The following is a 21,178-nucleotide window of genomic DNA, read 5'->3' as shown; positions in this document are numbered from 1 at the left end:
TATTTGTTCCGCGGCATGTTGAATCTTCCCAGACCAGGGCTTGACCCTGTGTCCCCTGCATTGGCAGGTGGATTCTTAACCACTGCGCCACCAGGGAAGCCCTGGAAAGTTGTTTATTGGGACAGTCAATCAGGGAGAGACTCCACTGACCCCGATCTTCAGTGGTAAGGGAGTCAGAGGTTAGGTGTGGCTAAGGAACACTGAAAGTGTGCAGGATTGAGGACTGTGCATATGAGAAGTCAGGAGATTGTCTAGGGCTGTTCTAAACCTGCTTGGTAGGGCCCTGTTGGAGTTTTGGGAATATAGAGGGGACATGGTAGTCACTGGGGGTGTTTAAGATTAGGAAGGGGCCTGTGTCTGGCTGGCCCTAAGACCAAGAGAAACTTCAAGCTGTGGTTTTCAGGGAGAGGTGGGTGTGGATGTCTGCCTAGGTGTTCCAGAGGATGATGACCATGACGATGGAGGGGGCCAGGAAGAGCAGGTAGAGGCTGAAGAGCAGGGTGTCCATCATGTGGCTGAACTGCATCCACAGGCTGACCAAGTGCTGCTTCTGAGCCTCGTCTTCCTGCTGGGCCCTCGCTGACCCAGGGCACCCATTTAGCTCTGCCCCTCTGGGACCTGGCACCTTCCCCACCAACTCCACGGGCTCCTTCACACCTACGGAGAGACAGAGACTCAGCTGTGGGCTGCCAAGGTCAGCTGGGGGGTTGTGGGGGCAGGAAGGAGGCGGGAGCAGAGAAGGGGAGGTGATGGGAGAGGACGCGTGGGCAGTGCTGATTTCCCTCACCAGGCAGGTGGGCAGGGCTGAGGCCCGTGTTCCCTTCTGGGGTGCAGCGGGGCAGCGTTTCCTTGGGCTGGTGCAGTGTAGAAGCAGGGAACGGAGCCAGCGAGGCCTGGGTGGGGGCTGGGTGGTGGCCAGGTGCAGCAGGTAGGTGATGAAGATGGTCTCCAGCAGGCGGAGTACCATCAGTGACAGACACAGGGCAAAGTAGACACCTGAAGGCAAAGCAAACTATAAATAAATCTGGGCAGATTCCTCGCTACAGTTTTTTTCCCCCAAATCCAATCTTTCCTCAGAATCCATTCCCTCCTTAAGTGGAGAGGAAGCGGTTCTCCTGCCTCCCACCATGTCCCCTGCTGCCTTTGCTTGCCGGGAAAGTGAGAGGGACCATACTGATGAGGGGGGGTGCCACTGGCAGGGAGTAAGTCATTCAACGTCATGAGCAGGAAGACGTTGTAGCCCCGCAGGAGTGTCATCTTGAATGGGACGCAGTTCTCACTTTCTGCCGGCAGGTAGAAGCTGAGGGCGTCGATGGCTATCAGAAAGCTCCTGGGCACCAGGAGGCTTATGACGTAAAGGCTGGGCCTGCGCCTGATGGTCACCTGGTGGGGAGGAGTGTGGAGAATGTGGCAAATAACCGATGTCAGAGGGCTCAACTCTCTCTCTCTCTATATATATATATATTTTAATTTATTTTATTTATTTATTTTTGGCTGTGTTGGGTCTTCGTTTTGGTGTACGGGCTTCTCATTTCGGTGGCTTCTCTTGTTGTGGAGCACGGGCTCTAGGCGTGCGGGCTTCAGTAGTTGTGGAACGCAGGCTCAGTAGTTGTGGCACGCAGGCTCAGTAGTTGTGGCGCACTGGCTTAGTTGTTCTGCGGCATATGGGATCTTCCCGGACTAGGGCTCGAACCTATGTCCCCTGCATTGACAGGATTCTTAACCACTGCACCACCAGGGAAGTCCCTCAACTCTATATTTGATTATCCAATCCTTGCTGATGTCCAGTTAGGCTGGCCATGGGATGACCTCGTTGGGTAACAGATGCATTTAATTGTGACCTCTTCCAAAGTGCCCCCAATTTTGTTGTCTAATTTTCCCTTATGTTCTACCTGCTGGGAACACAACAACTGTAGACTTCTAGGGGCAAGTGGGGCACTTTGGACCATCGGACAGGACCGCCCATTCTTACAACAGCCCAGCTGCTCTTCCTCTCTGCAGGGCAGAGGCCTTGGGGATCCTTCTTGAGGGCAGTTACAGTAGGGGGTAGAGTGAGGAGCAGGGGCTTAACCCCCTGGAACTATTTTTACATCCCAAAGGGCCTTAGATCAAGAGGAAAATCACAGAGCAACTGGGCTCGGAAGTCAAACAGGGGCCCCTGGACTTACAAAGAACATGATCTGGTCATATAGGTTGCTGTCCACCAACGTCTTTGGGGTGGCCTTGTCGATGTTCAGGAGCTACCACTCCCCCTGGGTCAGAATGACGTTATGAGACGTGTCTGTTATCACCCACAATTCCTTATCCATGCCCAGGAGCATGCTGTCCACTGCAAGGGAGGCCGGGGCCACTCAGTCCAGAAGTCTCCTCAAGTCTCCTGTACACAAGATTCAGTTCCTCCTTCACTGAGCTTCTTCAACAAATTCTCTTCTCTGTCCTTTAAAGCAGGGCATCCAGGTTGTCTCAGATAGGTCACAAGACCAGCAATTCATATATGTGTGGGCTGCAGCATTGGGAGTTTCTTTATTGTTGTTGAAGTCAAAGTTATGGGAAGATTAGATATGACTCAAACATGAGTCAAGAACTTTCCTGTTTTTCTTCTCAATTCCCCAATTCTATGATGTTGTTTTAGTGGACTCAGTCTTGAACAGCTCCATATTTTTATAATTCCACACATGCCTATTATAATGATTAATTTATCTAGTTGTGCCACAGGATACCTGGTGGCATTCAGTTACATAAATTACCAGTTTAAGTGTGTTAGCTATTAATGTTAAAAGGTTTGAGCTTAAAATTATAGATGTGCAGCAGCTCAGGGTCAGGTGGGCCTCTTTGGTGCAAGGGCCATCTAAGATCTAAGCAGTGGTATTTATTTATTTATTTATTTATTTATTTACTTTATTGAGGAATTAAAGCAGTAGTTCTTAACCCTCTCTGCACATTAGCATCACCCGGGGAGATATAAAAAATCACAGTAACTGAGCCCCACCTGGAACAATTAAATTGGAATTTCTGAGGTAATACATAGTTATTGGTATTTTTAAAGAGCTTCAGTGGGTAGCCAGAGTCAAGAAACACTAATCTAAAACCTTCCTAAGTAATACCTACATCATTTAAATATCTTCCCCTTGAACCTTAAATGGTTACCAAAATGTGTCTCGCTCACCTGTGTAGAGGAGGGAGCTGAAGGTGAACGTGCAGTTCTGTTGGTCAAACGGAAAGTGGAAGATGTCCAGATTACAGGTGCTGGTCACCTTCATTGGCCTGTCGTACTGTATTTGGACCTTCGCTGCTGACATAGGCGGTGAGACCTGGAGGTCCCTGATCCACATCCACACGGCTTGTGAGAGTCAGGGAGAGGTGGGTGCTGTGGGTGCCTTCATCAGCTTTTGACTCCCTTCCATCCCAGATCTTCCTCTACTGTGCTCCTTTTGGGCTCTTTCTCTAAGGTCACTCTCTCATCTCTTCTACTCAGAGTGTTTTGTGGGAGTCACCTAACTGAGGCTGTGCCCCAGTCTGAATCTGTTGGTGTCCCCATGCCCTGCACTGACCCTCAGCTGTTCTTTGCAGATGGGCTTCATGCTGGCTTTCCCCCACCCAGATATGCACAATTCCATGAGGATGATGTCTGGGAGCCACAGGTTCTCAGCTGATACAGTGTATATCATTTTTGTGTGATCTTTTTCTCTGCCTGCTCCTGTCTATCTCCATCTCTTTCCATAACATTTAAGGTATGTACCCAGCCTGGGAACAAATATTCCCTCATGGAGACAATCCCTCAGATTGATTCCCACCCTCTCTTGGTATTTTACTTACTTCTTCAGGGCTACTGTTTTCATAGATGCCACATCAAAGGAAAAAGAGACAGGGAGGGTAGGATGAGGGTGTGGTGGCAGAGGCACTGGAGGACAATGAAAACGTAGAATTGGAGAGGTGGTGAAATGGGACAGTTTGGTAGATCTCTGTGCAGTCAGGGAGAGAGGAGGGCTGTGTGTCCTGAGCAGTGGAATGTCTTTCTATTTGTCACCAAAAGGAAATCAAAACACTGACATTATGGAAGAACTATTTAACATGTTAATTCTAATGTCCTTCAAGTGCCAGAAGGAAGTTCCTAGATATCCTTCAGAACCACACTCTGGTCTTCCCTGTTCTTGCCCCATCTTACCTTGAAGCAGGAGGCTGATAGTGAAGCACAAGACGATTCCCCTCCTAGCAGGCCACCCCCCTTCCATCCTCCTTTTCTGGACTCTTCTCTAGGGACTCACCAGGAGCCACTAAACCCTGGGGCTTAAAGGAGCTCGGACCACACCTTGGTTCCTGGTTTTGAATACTGCTCATGACAAGTGACCACACCCTGGTGAGAGGCTGTGGCCAGAGAGGTCACAGCAGAGTGTCCTGCTTTAGCCCTGTCCAGGTATGCTTTCCGGGCTCCAGGAAGGGAGAAAGTTGGGCCAAGATTGAGAGAGAAGCATCCTGTTTGGCAGCTCTGTGCTGAGATCAATAACAAAATAACTCACTTTAATGAGAGAGTGTGGGCTGGGGAAATATGAATTATTATTTTTCTAAGGCCAAGGAATCTTCAGATTTGGAAAGGTGACACTATGTAGTGATTTGGTTATGTATTCATTCAGAATAATTGCAAATACCAAATTATAAATCTTGATTCAGAGCTTCATTATCTACTGTTTATATTTTTCCAACATTCCACAGCTAGATTTCCTCTCTCCAGTCTTTCTTTCTAAGGTTCTCCATACAATTTTTTACTCTATGCATTGATTACATGATAATTAGATGTCACAAAACAGATAGCAGATCTGTTTTTAACATCTTTATGTTGTCAGTAGTGTTATACATTATCGTAAACTAGTCATCTCAGCTAGCATAAATATTAATGGCCTGTGTCAATGTTATGTCTTATGTCACATCTCTGTAGAAAAACACAATCGGACCAAATGAGTGAATTGGGGCATTGTTATATCAAGTATCTTAGCTACATTTCCAGAAAGTTGGAAATTTTTTCCTTGCAGAAAGGGTGAAGAGTAAGACCTAGAGTACAAAAGAAACTTTGTTTAGAGTGGAAGATCATGACAGCCCAAAATAGAAACTGCTAAGGTAGGCAGGAATGACTTAGGGGCCCAAAGTGGGAAAGTATAGGACAGAAGGCTGAAATATCTTTTGTTTAAAGTTTGAAATGTCTGCAGTCCTTCAGCCCCACCAGCTCTGTAAGTCATTTCTTCCCTTCTTTGGAAACTTGACCAAAGGATTGGGCCATCATGTCATGTAGGACCAAAGTACTACTGTGTCCACATGGACACACCCATGGGGCACCGGACTCTTGGACTGGCCAAGAGTGAAGGGCTTTCAAGGGACACTTGAGTTCCACAGGTAGGCTAGGCTCCCAGACCTTGGATCTGGGAAAGGAGGGTTAACTTCAAGCCCTGTTGAAAGTGGCTGAAGACAGTTGACATATATCTTGTTTTTATCAAAATTGGCTGAAAAACAGGAGCTAAGTCCCAGTTGGACTTAGAAGTAGATATAGATGCCAGGAAGTGGAGGTGATAGAGGCAGGAGAAGTAAAGCAGTAAGGCACAGGTTTCTTCCGACCTGGGGAGTCAGAATTTCAACTCTGGGATCTGGAAATCTCAGGAGCTATTGCTCCTGCTGCTGCTGCTGCAGGTGGTAACTAACATATTGAGTACTTTGCTGTATGCCAGGCATTGTATACTTCGTTTTATGTAGTTCCCCAACAATCCTACAATGCAGATATTGGATAGGAGTATGTAGAAAAAAGAAATGGAGCCAAGTAAATAGAGAGATGGCAATTGGACCTTGTATTTTCTGATCATAATTTAGAACATAATAAATATAAGGCAAAATAAATTTTGTCATTAACTGCAAGAATCAAACACCCACAATCTATTGATCATCTTTTTATTTTTAAACATCTTTATTGGAGTATAATTGCTTTACAATGTTGTATTAGTTTCTGCTCTATAACGAAGTGAATCAGCTATATGTATACATATATCCCCATATCCCCTCCCTCTTGCACCTCCCTCCCACCCACCCTATCCCACCCCTCTAGGTGGTCACAAAGCACCCAGCTGATCTCCCTGTGTTATACAGCTGGTTCCCACTAGCTATCTGTTTTACGTTTGGTAGTGTGTATATGTCCATGACACTCTCTCACTTCGTCCCAGCTTACCCTTCCCCCTCCCTGTATCCTCAAGTCCATTCTCTACATGTGCATCTTATTCCTGTCCTGCCCCTAGGTTCATCAGAACCATTTCTTTTTTTTTAGATCCCATATATATGTGTTAGCATATGGTATTTGTTTTTCTCTTTCTGACTTACTTCACTCTGTATGACAGACACTAGGTCCATCCACCTCACTACAAATAACTCAGTTTCGTTTCTTTTTATGGCTGAGTAATATTCCATTGTATATATGTGCCACATCTTCTTTATCCATTCATCTGTTGATGGACACTTAGGTTGTTTCCATGTCCTGGCTATTGTAAATAGTGCTGTAATGAACATTGGGGTACATGTCTATATACCCAGTAGTGGGATTGCTGGGTCATATGGTAGTTCTCTTTTTAGTTTTTTAAGGAACCACCATACTGTTCTCCATAGTGGCTGTATTAATTGACATTCCCACCAACATTGCAAGAGCGTTCCCTTTTCTCCACACCCTCTGGAGCATTTATTGTTTGTAGATTTTTTGATGATGGCCATTCCGGCTGGTGTGAGGTGATACCTCATTGTGGTTTTGATTTGCATTTCTCTAATGATTAGTGATGTTGAGCATCCTTTCATGTGTTTGTTGGCAATCTGTATATCTTCTTTGGAGAAATGTCTATTTAGGTCTTCTGCCCATTCTTGGATTGGGTTGTTTGTTTTTTTGATATTGAGCTGCATGAGCTGTTTGTATATTTTGGAGATTAATCCTTTGTCAGTTGCTTCATTTGCAAATATTTTCTCCAATTCTAAGGGTTGTCTTTTCATCTTGTCTATGGTTTCCTTTGCTGTGAAAAAGCTTTTAAGTTTCATTAGGTCCCATTTGTTTATTTTTGTTTTTATTTCCATTTCTCTAGAGGTGGGTCAGAAAGGATCTTGCTGTGATTTATATCATAGAGTGTTCTGCCTATGTTTTCCTCTAAGAGTTTTATAGTGTCTGGCCTTACATTTAGGTCTTTAATCCATCTTGAGTTTATTTTTGTGTATGGAGTTAGAAAGTGTTCTAATTTCATCCTTTTACATATAGCTGTCCAGTTTTCCCAGCACCACTTATTGAAGAGTCTGTCTTTTCTCCACTGTATATATTCTTACCTCCTTTATCAAAGATAAGGTGACCTTATGTGCGTGGGTTTATCTCTGGGCTTTCTATCCTGTTCCATTGATCTATATTTCTGTGTTTGTGCCAGTACCATACTGTTTTGATTACTGTAGCTTTGTAGTATAGTCTGAAGTCAGGGAGCCTGATTCCTCCAGATCTGTTTTTCTTTCTCAAGATTGCTTTGGCTATTCAGGGTCTTTTGTGTTTCCACACAGATTGTGAACTTTTTTGTTCTAGTTCTGTGAAAAATGCCATTGGTAGTTTGATAGGGATTGCATTGCATCTGCAGATTGCTTTGGGTACTATAGTCATTTTCACAACATTGATTCTTCCAATCCAAGAACATGGTATATCTCTCCATATGTTTGTATCATCTTTAATTTCTTTCATCAGTGTCTTATAGTTTTCTGCATACAGGTCTTTTGTCTCCTTAGGCAGGTTTCTTCCTAGGTATTTTATTCTTTTTGTTGTAATGGTAAATGGGAGCGTTTCCTTAATTTCTCTTTCAGATTTTTCGTCATTAGTGTATAGGAATGCAAGAGATTTCTGTGCATTAATTTTGTATCCTGCTATTTTACCATTCATTGATTAGCTCTAGTAGTTTTCTGGTAGCATCTTTAGGATTCTCTCTATATAGTATCATGTCATCTGCAAACAGTGACAGTTTTACTTCTTTTCCGATTTGGATTCCTTTTATTTCTTTTTCTTCTCTGATTGCCATGGCTAAAACTTCCAAAAGTATGTTGAATAATAGTGGTGAGAGTGGGCAACCTTGTCTTGTTCCTGATCTTAGAGGAAATGGTTTCAGTTTTTCACCATTGAGAATGATGTTCGCTGTGGGTTTGTCATATATGGCCTTTATTATGTTGAGGTAGGTTCCCTCTATGCCTACTTTCTGGAAAGTTTTCATCATAAATGGGTGTTGAATTTTGTTGAAAGCTTTTTCTGCATCTATTGAGATTATCATATGGTTTTTATCCTTCAGTTTGTTAATATGGTGTATCACATTGACTGATTTGCATATATTGAAGAATCCTTGCATTCCTGGGATAAACCCCACTTGATCATGGTGTATGACCCTTTTAATGTGCTGCTGGAATCTGTTTGCTAGTATTTTGTTGAGGATTTTTGCATCGGTGTTCATCAGTGATATTGGCCTGTAGTTTTCTTTCTTTGTGACATCTTTGTCTGGTTTTGGTATCAGGGTGATGATGGTGGCCTCGTAGAATGAGTTTGGGAGTGTTCCTCCCTCTGCTATATTTTGGAAGAGTTTGAGAAGTATAAGTGTTAGCTCTTCTCTAAATGTTTGATGGAATTCACCTGTGAAGCCATCTGGTGTTGGGCTTTTGTTTGCTGGAAGATTTTTTTTTTTTATCCTTTTACAAAAAGTATTTATTTATTTTTTAAATATTTATTTGGTTGTTCTGGGTCTTAGTTGAGGCCAGTGTTCTCCTTAGTTGCGACTTCCAGGCTTCTTAGTTTTGGCATGCAATCTCCCAGTTGTGGCATGCATGTGGGATCCAGCTCCCTGACCAGGGAATGAATCCCGGGCCCCCTGCATTAGGAGGGCAGAGACCTAACCACTGCACCACCAGGGAAGTCCTTGTTGGAAGATTTTTAATCCCAGTTTCAGTTTCAGTGCTTGTGATTGGTCTGTTCATATTTTCTATTTCTTCCTTGATCTGTCTTGGAAGGGTGTGCTATTCTAAGAATTTGTCCATTTCTTCCAGGTTGTCCATTTTATTGGCATATAGTTGCTTCTAGTAGTCTCTCATGGTCCTTTGTATTTCTGCAGTGTCAGTTGTTAGTTCTCTTTCATTTCTAATTCTGTTGATTTGAATCTTCTCCCTTTTATTCTTGATGAGTCTGGCTAATGGTTTATAAATTTCGTTTATCTTCTCAAGGAACCAGCTTTTAGTTTTATTGATCTTTACTCTTGTTTCTTTCATTTCTTTTTCATTTATTTCTGATCTGATCTTTATGATTTTTTTCCTTCTGTTAACTTGGGTTTGGTTTTTTTTTTTGTTCTTCTTTCTCGAATTGCTTTAGGTGTAAGGTTAGGTTGTTTATTTGAGATTTTTCTTGTTTCTTGAGGTAGGATTGTATTGCTATAAGCTTCCCTCTTAGAACTGCTTTTGCTGCATCCCATACATTTTGGGTTGTCATGTTTTCATTGTCATTTGTTTCTAGGTATTTTTTGATTTCCTCTTTTATTCCTTCAGTGATCTCTTGGTTATTTAGTAGTATATTGTTTAGCCTCCATGTGTTTGCATTTTTTACAGTTTTTTTTCCTGTAATTGATATCTAGTCTTATAGCGTTGTGGTTGGAAAAGATACTTGATATGATTTTAATTTTCTTAAATTTTCCGAGGCTTGATTTGTGACCCAAGGTATGATCTATCCTGGAGAATGTTCCATGAGCACTTGAGAAGAATGTGTATTCTGTTGTTTTTGGATGGAATGTCCTATCAATATCAATTAAGTCCATCTTGTTTAATGTGTCATTTAACACTTGTGTTTCCTTATTTATTTTCATTTTGGATGATCTGTCCATTGGTGAAAGTGGGGTGTTAAAGTCCCCTACTATGATTGTGTTACCGTTGATTTCCCCTTTTATGGCTGTTAGTGTTTGCCTTATGTATTGAGGTGCTCCTACGTTGGGTGCATAAATATTTACAATTGTTATATCTTCTTGGATTGATCCCTTGATCATTATTTAGTGTCCTTCTTTGTCTCTTGTAATAGTCTTTATTTTAAAGTCTATTTTTTTTAGGAAAAATGTTTTCTCTTTTTTTTTGGTACGCGGGCCTCTCACTGTTGTGGCCTCTCTCATTGCGGAGCACAGGCTCCGGATGCGCAGGCTCAGTGGCCATGGCTCACGGGCCTAGCTGCTCCGCGGCATGTGGGATCTTCCCAGACTAGGGCATGAACCCGTGTCCCCTGCATCGGCAGGCGGATTCTCAACCACTGTGCCACCAGGGAAGCCCGTTTTCTCTTTAATAATAAGAATGTTCTTATTATTATACTTCACTTTTAAATTTTATTTATTTATTTATTTATTTTTGTGTGTGTGTTAGTTTCTGCTTTATAACAAAATGAATCAGCTATACATATACATATATCCCCATATCTCTTCCCTCTTGCGTCTCCCTCCCTCCCACCCTCCCTATCCCACCCCTCTAGGTGGTCACAAAGCACCGAGCTGATCTCCCTGTGCTATACGGCTGCTTCCCACTAGCTATCGGTTTTACATTTGGTAGTGTATATATGTACATGCCACTCTCTCACTTTGTCCCAGCTTACCCTTCCCCCTCCCCATGTCCTCAAGTCCATTCTCTAGTAGGTCTGTGTGTTTATTCCCGTCCTGCACCTAGGTTCTTCATGACCATTTTTTTTTTTAGATTCCATATTTTGTCTGATATGAGAATTGCTACTCTAGCTTTCTTTTGATTTCCATTTGCATCGAATATCTTTTTCCATCCCCTCACTTTCAGTCTGTATATGTCCCTAGGTCTGAAGTGGGTCTCTTGTAGACCGCATATATATGGGTCTTGTTTTTGTATCCATTCAGCCAGTCTGTATCTTTTGGTTGGAGCATTTAATCCATTTACATTTAAGGTAATTATTGATATGTATGTTCCTATTACCATTTTTAAAATTTTTTGGGGTTTGTTTTTGTAGCTCTTTCCTTCCTTTGTGTTTCCTGCCTAGAGAAGTTCCTTTAGCATTTGTTGTAAAGCTGGTTTGGTGGTGCTGAATCCTTTTAACTTTTGCTTGTCTGTAAAGATTTTAATTTCTCTGTCAAATCTGAATGAGGTCCTTGCTGCATCGAGTAATCTTGGTTGTAGATGTTTCCCTTTCATCACTTTAAATATGTCCTGCCATTCCCTTCTGGCTTGCAGAGTTTCTGCTGAAAGATCAGCTGTTAACCTTATGGGGATTCCCTTGTATGTTATTTGTTGCTTTTCCCTTGCTGCTTTTAATATTTTTGCTTTGTATTTAATTTTTGATAGTTTGATTAATATGTGTCTTGGTGTTTTTCTCCTTTGATTTATCCTGTATGGGATTCTCTGTGTTTCCTGGACTTGATTGACTATTTCCTTTCCTATATTAGGGAAGTTTTCAACTATAATCTTTTCAAATATTTTCTCAGTCCCTTTCTTTTTCTCTTCTTCTTCTGGGACCCCTATAATTCGAATGTTGGTGCGTTTAATGTTGTCCTAGAGGTCTCTGAGACAGTCCTCAATTTTTTTCATTTTTTTCTTTATTCTGCTCTGCAGTAGTTATTTCTACTATTTTATCTTCCAGGTCACTTATCCGTTCTTCTGCCTCAGTTATTCTGCTATTGATTCCTTCTAGAGAATTTTTAATTTCATTTATTGTGTTGTTCATCATTGTTTATTTGCTCTTTAGTTCTTCTAGGCCCTTGTTTAACATTTCTTGTATTTTCTCCATTCTATTTCTAAGATTTTGGATAATCTTTACTATCGTTATTCTGAATGCTTTTTCAGGTAGATGGCCTATTTCCTCTTCATTTGTTTGCTCTGATGGGTTTTTGCCTTGCTCCTTCATCTGCTGCATATTTCTTTGTCTTCTCATTTTGTTTAACTACTGTGTTTGGGGTCTCCTTTTTGCAGGCAGCAGGTTTGTAGTTCCCGTTGTTTTTGTGTCTGCCCCCAGTTGGTGAGGTTTGTTCAGTGGCTTGTGTAGGCTTCCTGTTGGAGGGGACTGGTGCCTGTGTTCTGGTGGTTGGGACTGGATCTTGTCTTTCTGGTGGGCAGGGCCACGTCTGGTGGTGTGTTTTGGGGTGTCTGTGAACTTAGTATGATTTTAGGCAGCCTCTCTGCTAATGGGTGGGCTTGTGTTCCTGTCTTGCTAGTTGTTTGACATGGGGTGTCCAGCACTGGAGCTTGTTGGCTGTTGGGTGGAGCTGGGTCTTAGTGTTATGACGGAGATCTCTGGGAGTGCTCTCACCGATTGATATTACGTGGGGCTGGGAGGTCTCTGGTGGTCCAATGTCCTGGACTCAGCTCTCCCACCTTGGAGGCTCAGGCTTGACACCAGGCCAGAACACCAAGACCCTGTCAGCCACACAGCTCAGAAGAAAAGGAAGAAAAAAGTCAAATCAAGTTAAAAAATAATAATAATAAAATTTAGAAAAAGCGAGCAACCAAACCAATAAACAAATCCACCAATGATAACAAGCACTAAAAACCAAACTAAGATAAACATACAAATCAGAAACAAATCAGTCGCAGATAGCAAACCCCAAATCTGCGGTTGCTCCCAAAGTCCACTCACTCCATTTTGGGAACATTCGTTGTCTATTCAGGTATTCCACAGATGCAGGGTTTATCAGGTTGATTGTGGGGATTTAATCTGTTGCTCCTGAAGCTGCTGGGAGAAATTTCTCTTTCTGTTCTTTGTTCGAACAGCTCCTGGCATTCAGCTTTGGTTTTGGCCCTGCCTCTGCATGCGGGTTGCCCTCAGGCATCTGTTTCCCGCCCAGACAGGAGGGGGTTAAAGCAGCGGATGATTAGGTCTCTCTTGCTCTCTCAGGCTGGGGAGAGGGAGGGGTACAGTAGTCATAACTGGAATGCGGGGTGAGCCTGCAGAGGCAGAGGCCGGCATGAAATTGCAAGAGCCTGTGGCGCACCATGTGTTCTCCCAGGGAAGTTGTCCCTGGATCTTGGGACCCTGGCAGTGGTGGGCTGTACAGGCTCCTGGGGGTGGGGTGTGGATAGTGACCTGTGCTTGCACACAGGCTTCTTGGTGGCAGCGGCAGCAGCCTTAGCGTTTCTTGCCTGTCTCTGGGGTGCAAGCTGGTGGCCACGGCTCGCGCCTGTCTCTGGAGTGTGCTTAGGTGGTGCTCTGCCTTCTGTGGGCACACGGGGAAGGAATGCCCTCTCCTCGCGCACCCCAAAACAATGGTCTCTTGCCTCTTAGGCAGGTCCAGACTTTTTCCCAGACTCCCTCCTGTCTAGCTGTGGTGCACTAGCCCCCTCAAGCTGTGTTCACACAGCCAACCCCAGTCCTCTCCCTGGGATCTGACCTCCGAAGCCCGAGCCTCAGCTCCCAACCCCCGCCCGCCCCCGCGGGTGAGCAGACAAGCCTCTCGGGCTGGTGAGTGCTGGTCAGCACCGATTCTCCGTGCGGGAGCCTCTCCGCTTTTCTGTCTGCACCCCTGCTGCTGTGCTCTCCTCCGTGGCTCTGAAGCTTCCCCCCTGCCCACCCCCCGTCCGCCAGTGAAGGGGCTTCTAGTGTGTGGAAACCTTTCCTCCTTCACAGCTCCCTCCCACTGGTGCAGGTCCCGTCCCTATTCTTTTGCCTCTGTTTATTCTTTTTTCTTTTGCCCTACCCAGGTACGTGGGGAATTTCTTGCCTTCTGGGAAGTCTGAGGTCTTCTGCCAGCGTTCAGTAGGTGTTCTGTAGGAGTTGTTCCACATGTAGATGTGTTTCTGGTGTATCTGTGGGGAGGAAGGTGATTTCCACGTCTTACTCCTCCGCCATCCTGAAGGTCCCCCCATTGATCATCTTATATAAAAATACCTAAAATGATGAATTAGGGACCATTTTCAAGTAAAACAATAAAAATGATCGTACTTAAAATAACCAGGGTTGCAGGTTTTCCAATGCTTATGGCTTCTTAACAAGCCATATAAGAATCACATAGTTTTTCAGCATGAACATTGGGTCTCTTTCTACCTTCAGAATTCTTTACGTGTACAGGGTACTTTTCACATTGGCCAGTCCTCCATCTCAGACAAATTAGTAAGCACCTGGAATGCTTGTTTAGGAGGCATACTAGCTTAGGCTGGCTCTCGCTTAGAGTTAATGCCAGGACAGAGTTCCGTGTTACAAATGTTTGGACATCCCTCCTGGGTATGCCTGCCTCCTCCTTCTCTTCTCCACTAGGCTGTCAGATAGGGGAAGTTAGCTGTATTTAGACAGAGCTGCAGTAGCTGGATTATCATTTTCTGAGCCCATTAGGAATAGTTGTCCCCAACATTCTCTGGAATATCCTGGGGAGTCTCTAAGACTCCCATTTTAGCTCCAGATGCATGTCTCTCCTAAGCCAAGCTGTAGGCTTTCATGGTGACTCAGAACTAGGAGATGGTTCAGAAACTCTTAGCTGATCCAGGGGTCATTGTGGGAGGGTCAGGGACTTCCTCCACTCTCAGCTTTCTCTGGGCATTTTTGGAGCCTCCATCTTGGGTTCATATATCTTTAGGATTCGTGGGCACTCAGTCATGGCACCTAAAAAGCAGCAGCTCTGAATTTGGGCTTTAGCTGCCTCCTTAGACAAATATGGGGCCAGTTAGGACTCCTGTGAACCTGGGATTGCCTAGAGCAGAGTTTCTCAACCTCAGTACTGTTGGCACTTGGTGCTGGATAATCATTTGTTTGGAGGACTGTCCTGTGCACTGTAAGATATTTAACAGCATCTCTGGCCCACTAGATGCCAGTTCCATTCCCCACCCCAGTCATAACCTTAATAATGTCTGCAGACATTGCCAAAGATCCATTTGGGGGTAAAATATCCCACAGCCTGAGCACTGGCAACTTGGATTCCTAGAGATTTAACTTTTGTTTTTCTTTTTTTTTAGTTCCCTGACCAGGGATCAAACCTGGGCTCTGGCAGTGAAAGCACCGAGTCCTAACCACTGGACTGCAAGGGAATTCCCAACACTTAAAAAAAAATCCCAAATGATTATAGGGTGGTCACTGTGTCCTCTCCTCTCATTCCTTGTGTGACTAGCTGGGCAATCTCTGGCCTATCTTCATGGAACTCCCAGCATGTACAGTGAGCTGACACTTGCACATCTTCTTCAGGCTTCTTAGTATTGGTGTCTGGTGTCTCCATGGCTGTACTCTGGGGAATCAGGAATAAGCAGGTTGGGCACTAGATTCCCTATGGCTTTGGATATCAAGGCCAGAGGCACAGACACTGGATTTCGGAGCCCAGGTGAGAAACAGTGTCCGAGGCTCAGAGGCTCCAGCACCCAGGGCAGTCAGCAGGGTCTGTGTGAGTAGCCTTGAGAGCCTGCTCTCCTCCAAGATGAGGGCAGGTGTCACCTTCATCCTGATTCTTAAGCCCTATGCAGACACTAGATGGTAAAGAATCTCTCTGGAGACTGTATAGTACCCTCAAAGCCCCCGGGCTTCTCATCTGGTCACCTCCTTAATGGTCTCACTCCTAGTCTGGCTTTTTCTAACTTATCCTCCACTGTGTAGGCTGTGTAATTTGAAATGCAGAGCTGACCATGTCCTTCTTATACTTGAAATCTTTCACTGGCTCCCATTGTCTATAGCAGTTACGTTAAGATTGCTGAATCTGAGAATTTGTATTTTCAACAAGTTTTGCAGGTGCTGCTGCAGCTACTCATCCTGCGACCACATTTAGAGAACCACTGGCTTATAGGATGAAATCTCACACTTTAGCATGATGTAAAGTACTCTCTGACTTAAGTCCCACCTATCTCTCCATCATTTTGCTTTGGATTTTATTTTATTTTGTTTATTTATTTATTTTTGCGGTACATGGGCCTCTCACTGCCGTGGCCTCTCCCGTTGCAGAGCACAGGCTCCAGATGCGCAGGCCCAGCGGCCATGGCTCACGGGCCCAGCCACTCCATAGCACGTGGGATCCTCCTGGACCGGGGCACGAACCCACGTCCCCTGAATCGGCAGGCGGACTCTCAACCACTGTGCCACCAGGGAAGCCCTATTTTATTTTTTAATATTTATTTATATATTTGGTTGCGCTGGGTCTTAGTTGCAGCATTTGGGATCTTTAGTTGTGGCATGGTTTTTAGTTGCAGCATGCGGGATCTAGTTCCCTGACCAGGGATCCAATCTGGGCCCCCTGCATTGGGAGCACAGAGTCTTAAGCACTGGACCACCAGGGAAGTCCCACTTTTGATTTTACATTATAAAAGAGTTGTTATTATCTTTAATATGTATCAGAATTACCTAATGTGCCTTACCCTCACCACTCTGGCCCTAAATCTGAATCTTAGTCCCAAATCAGAATTGCAGGCAACAGTGCTCAGGAATTTACATTTTAAACTAGATCCACAGCTGATTCTAATGCACGTGGATCTTGGACTACACAGGGAGAAACACTACATACTAAGTAGCACCTCAACATCCAGTATGTGATTTTATTTCTCCACATTCCCTCGACCTAAAATACACATTCCACCATTGATCTCTTGTCCCACTAATAAATTCTTAAAGATTCAGCTCAACTCAAGCATCTAGTCTTCTGTGAAGCCTTCCTCAATCTCTCTCTCTCTCCTTCTCTCTTTCTGTCTCTTATACAAACACACACACACACATGCACACTTGCGTATGTGTTCCTGAATGCTGCTGTGACCCTTAAACTGGAAACATCTCTTTATATGTGTGTCTCTCCTCCTGCTCTGTAATTTCAGGGAGAGACGGAAACATTTTTTTTTTTTTGGTCCCCCAGTGTGTGGCATACAGCAGTAAGTAGTCAATAAATGCTTTTCAATTGAAATGTAGTTGAGTTACAATATTAGTTTCAGGTGTACAACATAGTAATTAAATATTTTGATAGATTATACTCCATTTAAAACACTATAAAATATTGGCTATATTTCCTGTGCTGTATAATACATCCTTGTAACTTATTTATTTTATACATAATAGTTTATACCTCTTAATCCCCTATCCCTATCTTACCCCTCCTCACTTCCCTCTCCCCACTGGTAACCACTAGTTTCTTCTCTATATCTGTGAGTCTGTTTCTGTTTTGTTACATTCATTTGTTTGTCTTTTTAGATTTCACATGTGAATGATAACATACAATATTTGTCTTTGTCTAACTTATTTCACTAAATATAATACCCTCTAGGTCCATCCATGTTGTTGCAAATGGCAGAATTTCATTCTTTTTTGTGGCTGAATAGTATTCCATTACATATATATTATATATAGTATATAGTATTATAGTTGTATTCCATCATACCTCTCTCTATATATCTTTATATCTATCTCTCATCTTCTTTATCCATTCCTCTGCTGATAGACATTTAGGTTGCTTCCATGTCTTGGCAATTGTAAGTAATGCTGCAGTGAACATTGGGTTCATGAATCATTTCAAATTAATGTTTTCATTTTCTTCTGATATATACCCAGGAGTAGAATTTCTGGATCATACGGTAGTTCTATTCTTAAATTTTTGAGGAATCTCCATACTGTTTTCCATAGTGGCTGCACCAATTTACATTCCCACCAACAGTGTACTAGGATTCCCTTTTCTCTACATCCTCACCAACATCTGTTATTTGTAGACTTTTTGATGATAGCCATTCTGACAGTGGGAGGTGATATTTCACTGTGGTTTTGATCTGCATTTCTCTGATGATTAGCGATAAGTGTTTAATATCCAAAATATATAAACAACACATACAACTCAATATCAAAAAAACCAGACAACCCGATTAAAAATGGACAGAAGACCTGAATAGACATTGCTCCAGAGAATATATACAGATGCCCAGCAGGCATGAAAAGATGCTCAATAAATTTTAGTTAAATATCTGGCCTGTCAGTTTACCATGGATGGGGAGAGAGATGAAGGCACCTTTGGCAGATGTAAGAAAGGTGATTGGGATCCTCATGGGAGTCCTGAGGCCATATCAGAGAAGTTACCTGCTGTTCCCATGGTGTGGCTGAGGTGTGGGCCTCCACCTTGGGTGCAGTTTGGTGGAGCTGGGGTTTGGCAGAGGCACAGCAGCCTCCAGAGAGATGGAGCCAGGGCCCAGCCTTTTTTTTCTGACTGTCCCCTCTAAGTTTCCAGTGAAGACCATGCTCAGAATCGCCTAACTGGAGCTACCATTTATTTATTTATTTATTTGTTTGTTTGTTTTATTTTTGTTTATTGCTTTTATTCATTATTTTTTTCCACATCTTTACTGGAGTATAATTGCTTTACAATGTTGTGTTAGTTTCGGCTGTATAACAAAGTGAATCAGCTATATGTATACATATATCCCCATATCCCCTCCCTCTTGACCCTCCCTCCCACCCTCCCTATCCCAGCCCTCTAGGTGGTTACAAAGCACCGAGCTGATCTCCCTGTGCTGTGCAGCTGCTTCCCACTAGCTATCCATTTTACATTTGGTAGTGTACATATGTCAATGCTACTCTCTCACTTCATCCCAGCTTCCCCTTCCCCCCCACCCCCCATGACCTCAAATCCATTCTCTACATCTGCGTCTTTATTCCTGCCCTGCCACTGGGTTCATCAGTACTGCTTTTTTAGATTCCATATATATGCGTTAGCATACGGTATTTGTTTTTCTCTTTCTGACTTACTTCTTCACTTTGTATGACAGACTCTAGGTCCATCCACCTCACTACAAAAAACTCAATTTCGTTCCTTTTTATGGCTAATATTCCATTGTATTCCATTCCTTCTTTATCCATTCATCTGTTGATGGACATTTAGGTTGCTTCCATGTCCTGGCTATTGTAAATAATGCTGCAATGAACATTGTGGTACATGTCTCTTCTTGAATTATGGTTTTCTCAGGGCATATGGCCAGCAGTGGGATTGCTGGGTCATATAGTAGTTCTATTTTTAGTTTTTTAAGGAACCACCATACTGTTCTCCATAGTGGCTGTATCAATTTACATTCCCACCAACAGTGCAAGAGGGTTCCCTTTTCTCCACACCCTCTCCAGCATTTGTTGTTTGTAGATTTTCTGATGATACCCATTCCAACTGGTGTGAGGTGATACCTCATTATAGTTTTGATTTTCATTTCTCTAATAATTAGTGATGTTGAGCAGCTTTTCATGTGCCTCTTGGCCATCTGTATGTCTTCTTTGGAGAAATGTCTATTTAGGTCTTTTGCCCAATTTTGGATTGGGTTGTTTGTTTTTTTAATATTGAGCTGCATGAGCTGTTTATATAGTTTGGAGATTAATCCTTTTTCCGTTGATTTGTTTGCAAATATTTTCTCCCATTCTGAGGCTTGTCTTTTCGTCTTGTTTGTAGTTTCCTTTGCTTTGCAAAAGCTTTTAAGTTTCATTAGGTCCCATTTGTTTATTTTTGTTTTTATTTCCATTACTCTAGGAGGTGGGTCAAATAAGATCTTGCTGTGATTTATGTCAAAGAGTGTTCTTCCTATGTTTTCCTCTAAGAGTTTTATAGTGTCTGGCCTTATGTTTAGGTCTTTAATCCATTTTGAGTTTATTTTTGTGTATGGTGTTAGGGAGTGTTCTAACTTCATTCTTTTACATGTAGCTGTCCAGTTTTCCCAGCACCACTTATTGAAGAGGCTGTCTTTTCTCTGTTGTATATTCTTGCCTCCTTTGTCAAAGATAAGGTGACCTTATGTGCATGGGTTTATCTCTGGGCTTTCTGTCCTGTTCCATTGATCTATATTTGTTTTTGTGCCATTTCCATATTGTTTTGATTACTGTAGCTTTGTAGTATAGTCTGAAGTCAGGGAGCCTGATTCCTCTAGCTCCGTTTTTCTTCCTCAGGATTGTTTTGGCTCTTCGGGGTCTTTTGTGTTTCCATACAAAATGTAAAATTCTTGTTCTAGTTCTGTGAAAAATGTCATTGGTAATTTGATAGGGATTGCATCGAACCTGTAGATTGCTTTGCTACCACTTATTGAGTTTGTGCCATGTGCTCTATACTGTGTTATGTACTTTACGTACAGTGTTCATATCCTCACAACTGCTTTGAGAGGTCAGCACTATTACTCCCAATTTTATAGATTAGAAAACTGAGGTATAGAGAGGTAAAAAAAATCTAAATCTTGCTCAGTGCCCGTTCAGGTGGATATTGGTAGAATCTAGATTCAAACCCAGGCCAGTCTAGTTCCATTGTTCTTTCCTTGCTCTTTTCATTATTCTATAGCTGGGGAGTCTTGTGGACTAGATTATTAGGCCCCTAGGTTTCCGCAAATGAAATCCTTTGGCCTAGACAGCGTTTGGCTCCAAAAGTAAACAGTAGGGGGCTTCCCTGGTGGCGCAGTGGTTGAGAGTCCGCCTGCCGATGCAGGGGACACGGGTTCTTGCCCCGGTCTGGGAGGATCCCACATGCCGCGGAGCGGCTGGGCCCGTGGGCCATGGCCGCTGAGCCTGCGCTTCCGGAGCCTGTGCTCCGCAATGGGAGAGGCCACAACAGTGAGAGGCCCGCGTACTGAAAAAAAAAAGAAAAGTAAACAGTAGGGACAGGAGCTGTAGTTTTGCAAGTCAGATACCAGCACCTTTCACCTTAGCTTATATTCCAAAGGGGAATACACCACATGGCCCTCTGGTGGCCCCATTCATCTGTGATCCTGAGGGATCAGATTTGGGAATATAGCTGTAACCTGGCGAGGGCAGAATTAGCTGGTAGAGGAGGGAGGGTAAGTGAAGGCCGTTCTTTTGCAGCCCTGATGGATGGCAATCACATACAGAGGGCACTGGCCAGGGCTAAGGATCCAGGAGCATGGAGGCAGCCAAAACATCCAAACTGCAGGGTGAGTCACTAGCTGAAGTCAGGTTGGCTATGGTGCCTGGAACAGAAAGAGGGAGGGTCCTGGGACTCCTCATAGGCACCTGGGAAAAGAGACCAAGATAATCACTCAGTTGTGGCTGCCACTTTAATAGGCTTGAATTCTCTTGAAGTGTGACAACCCCATACTTATCACTTCACTTTTCTCCATTTCATTTTTCTCATCTAAAAAATGAGGAGGTTGTGCTAGAAAGTCTGTAATTCTTTATGTCTAGTGCTTCCCACCTAGATGTCGATTTTGCACTCTAGGTGTCAGTCTGCATGATGAAAAGATGCTCTCTAGAGTATCACAT

General features: G+C 43.3%; 1 protein-coding gene and 1 pseudogene across 3 annotated transcripts in view; one reads left to right on the top strand and one right to left on the bottom strand.

Moving 5' to 3' along the window:
• Positions 1-427: 427 nt before the first annotated feature.
• LOC308617950 (5-hydroxytryptamine receptor 3C-like) overlaps positions 428-21,178 on the bottom strand; it is a 30,049-nt pseudogene continuing 9,298 nt past the window's right edge. Inside the window, exons 4-8 of the transcript in view lie at positions 3,167-3,340; positions 2,169-2,329; positions 1,175-1,383; positions 788-996; positions 428-657 (exon numbers count right to left, since the gene is read on the bottom strand). The product of the transcript in view is annotated as a 5-hydroxytryptamine receptor 3C-like (transcript). The remainder of the gene's footprint in view (positions 658-787; positions 997-1,174; positions 1,384-2,168; positions 2,330-3,166; positions 3,341-21,178) is intronic.
• ABCC5 (ATP binding cassette subfamily C member 5) overlaps positions 20,828-21,178 on the top strand; it is a 108,088-nt gene continuing 107,737 nt past the window's right edge. For both annotated transcript variants that reach the window (XM_081234780.1, XM_081234783.1), the window contains exon 1: positions 20,828-20,850. The gene's annotated coding sequence lies outside the window, so the exon portion shown is untranslated. The remainder of the gene's footprint in view (positions 20,851-21,178) is intronic.

Source organism: Mesoplodon bidens (genome assembly GCF_964165515.1).
Source record: "Mesoplodon bidens genome assembly, chromosome: 5".
Taxonomy (NCBI): Eukaryota; Metazoa; Chordata; class Mammalia; order Artiodactyla; family Ziphiidae; genus Mesoplodon; species Mesoplodon bidens.
Note: the sequence above shows the minus strand (reverse complement) of the source record. Positions and strands in the feature narration are given on the sequence as shown.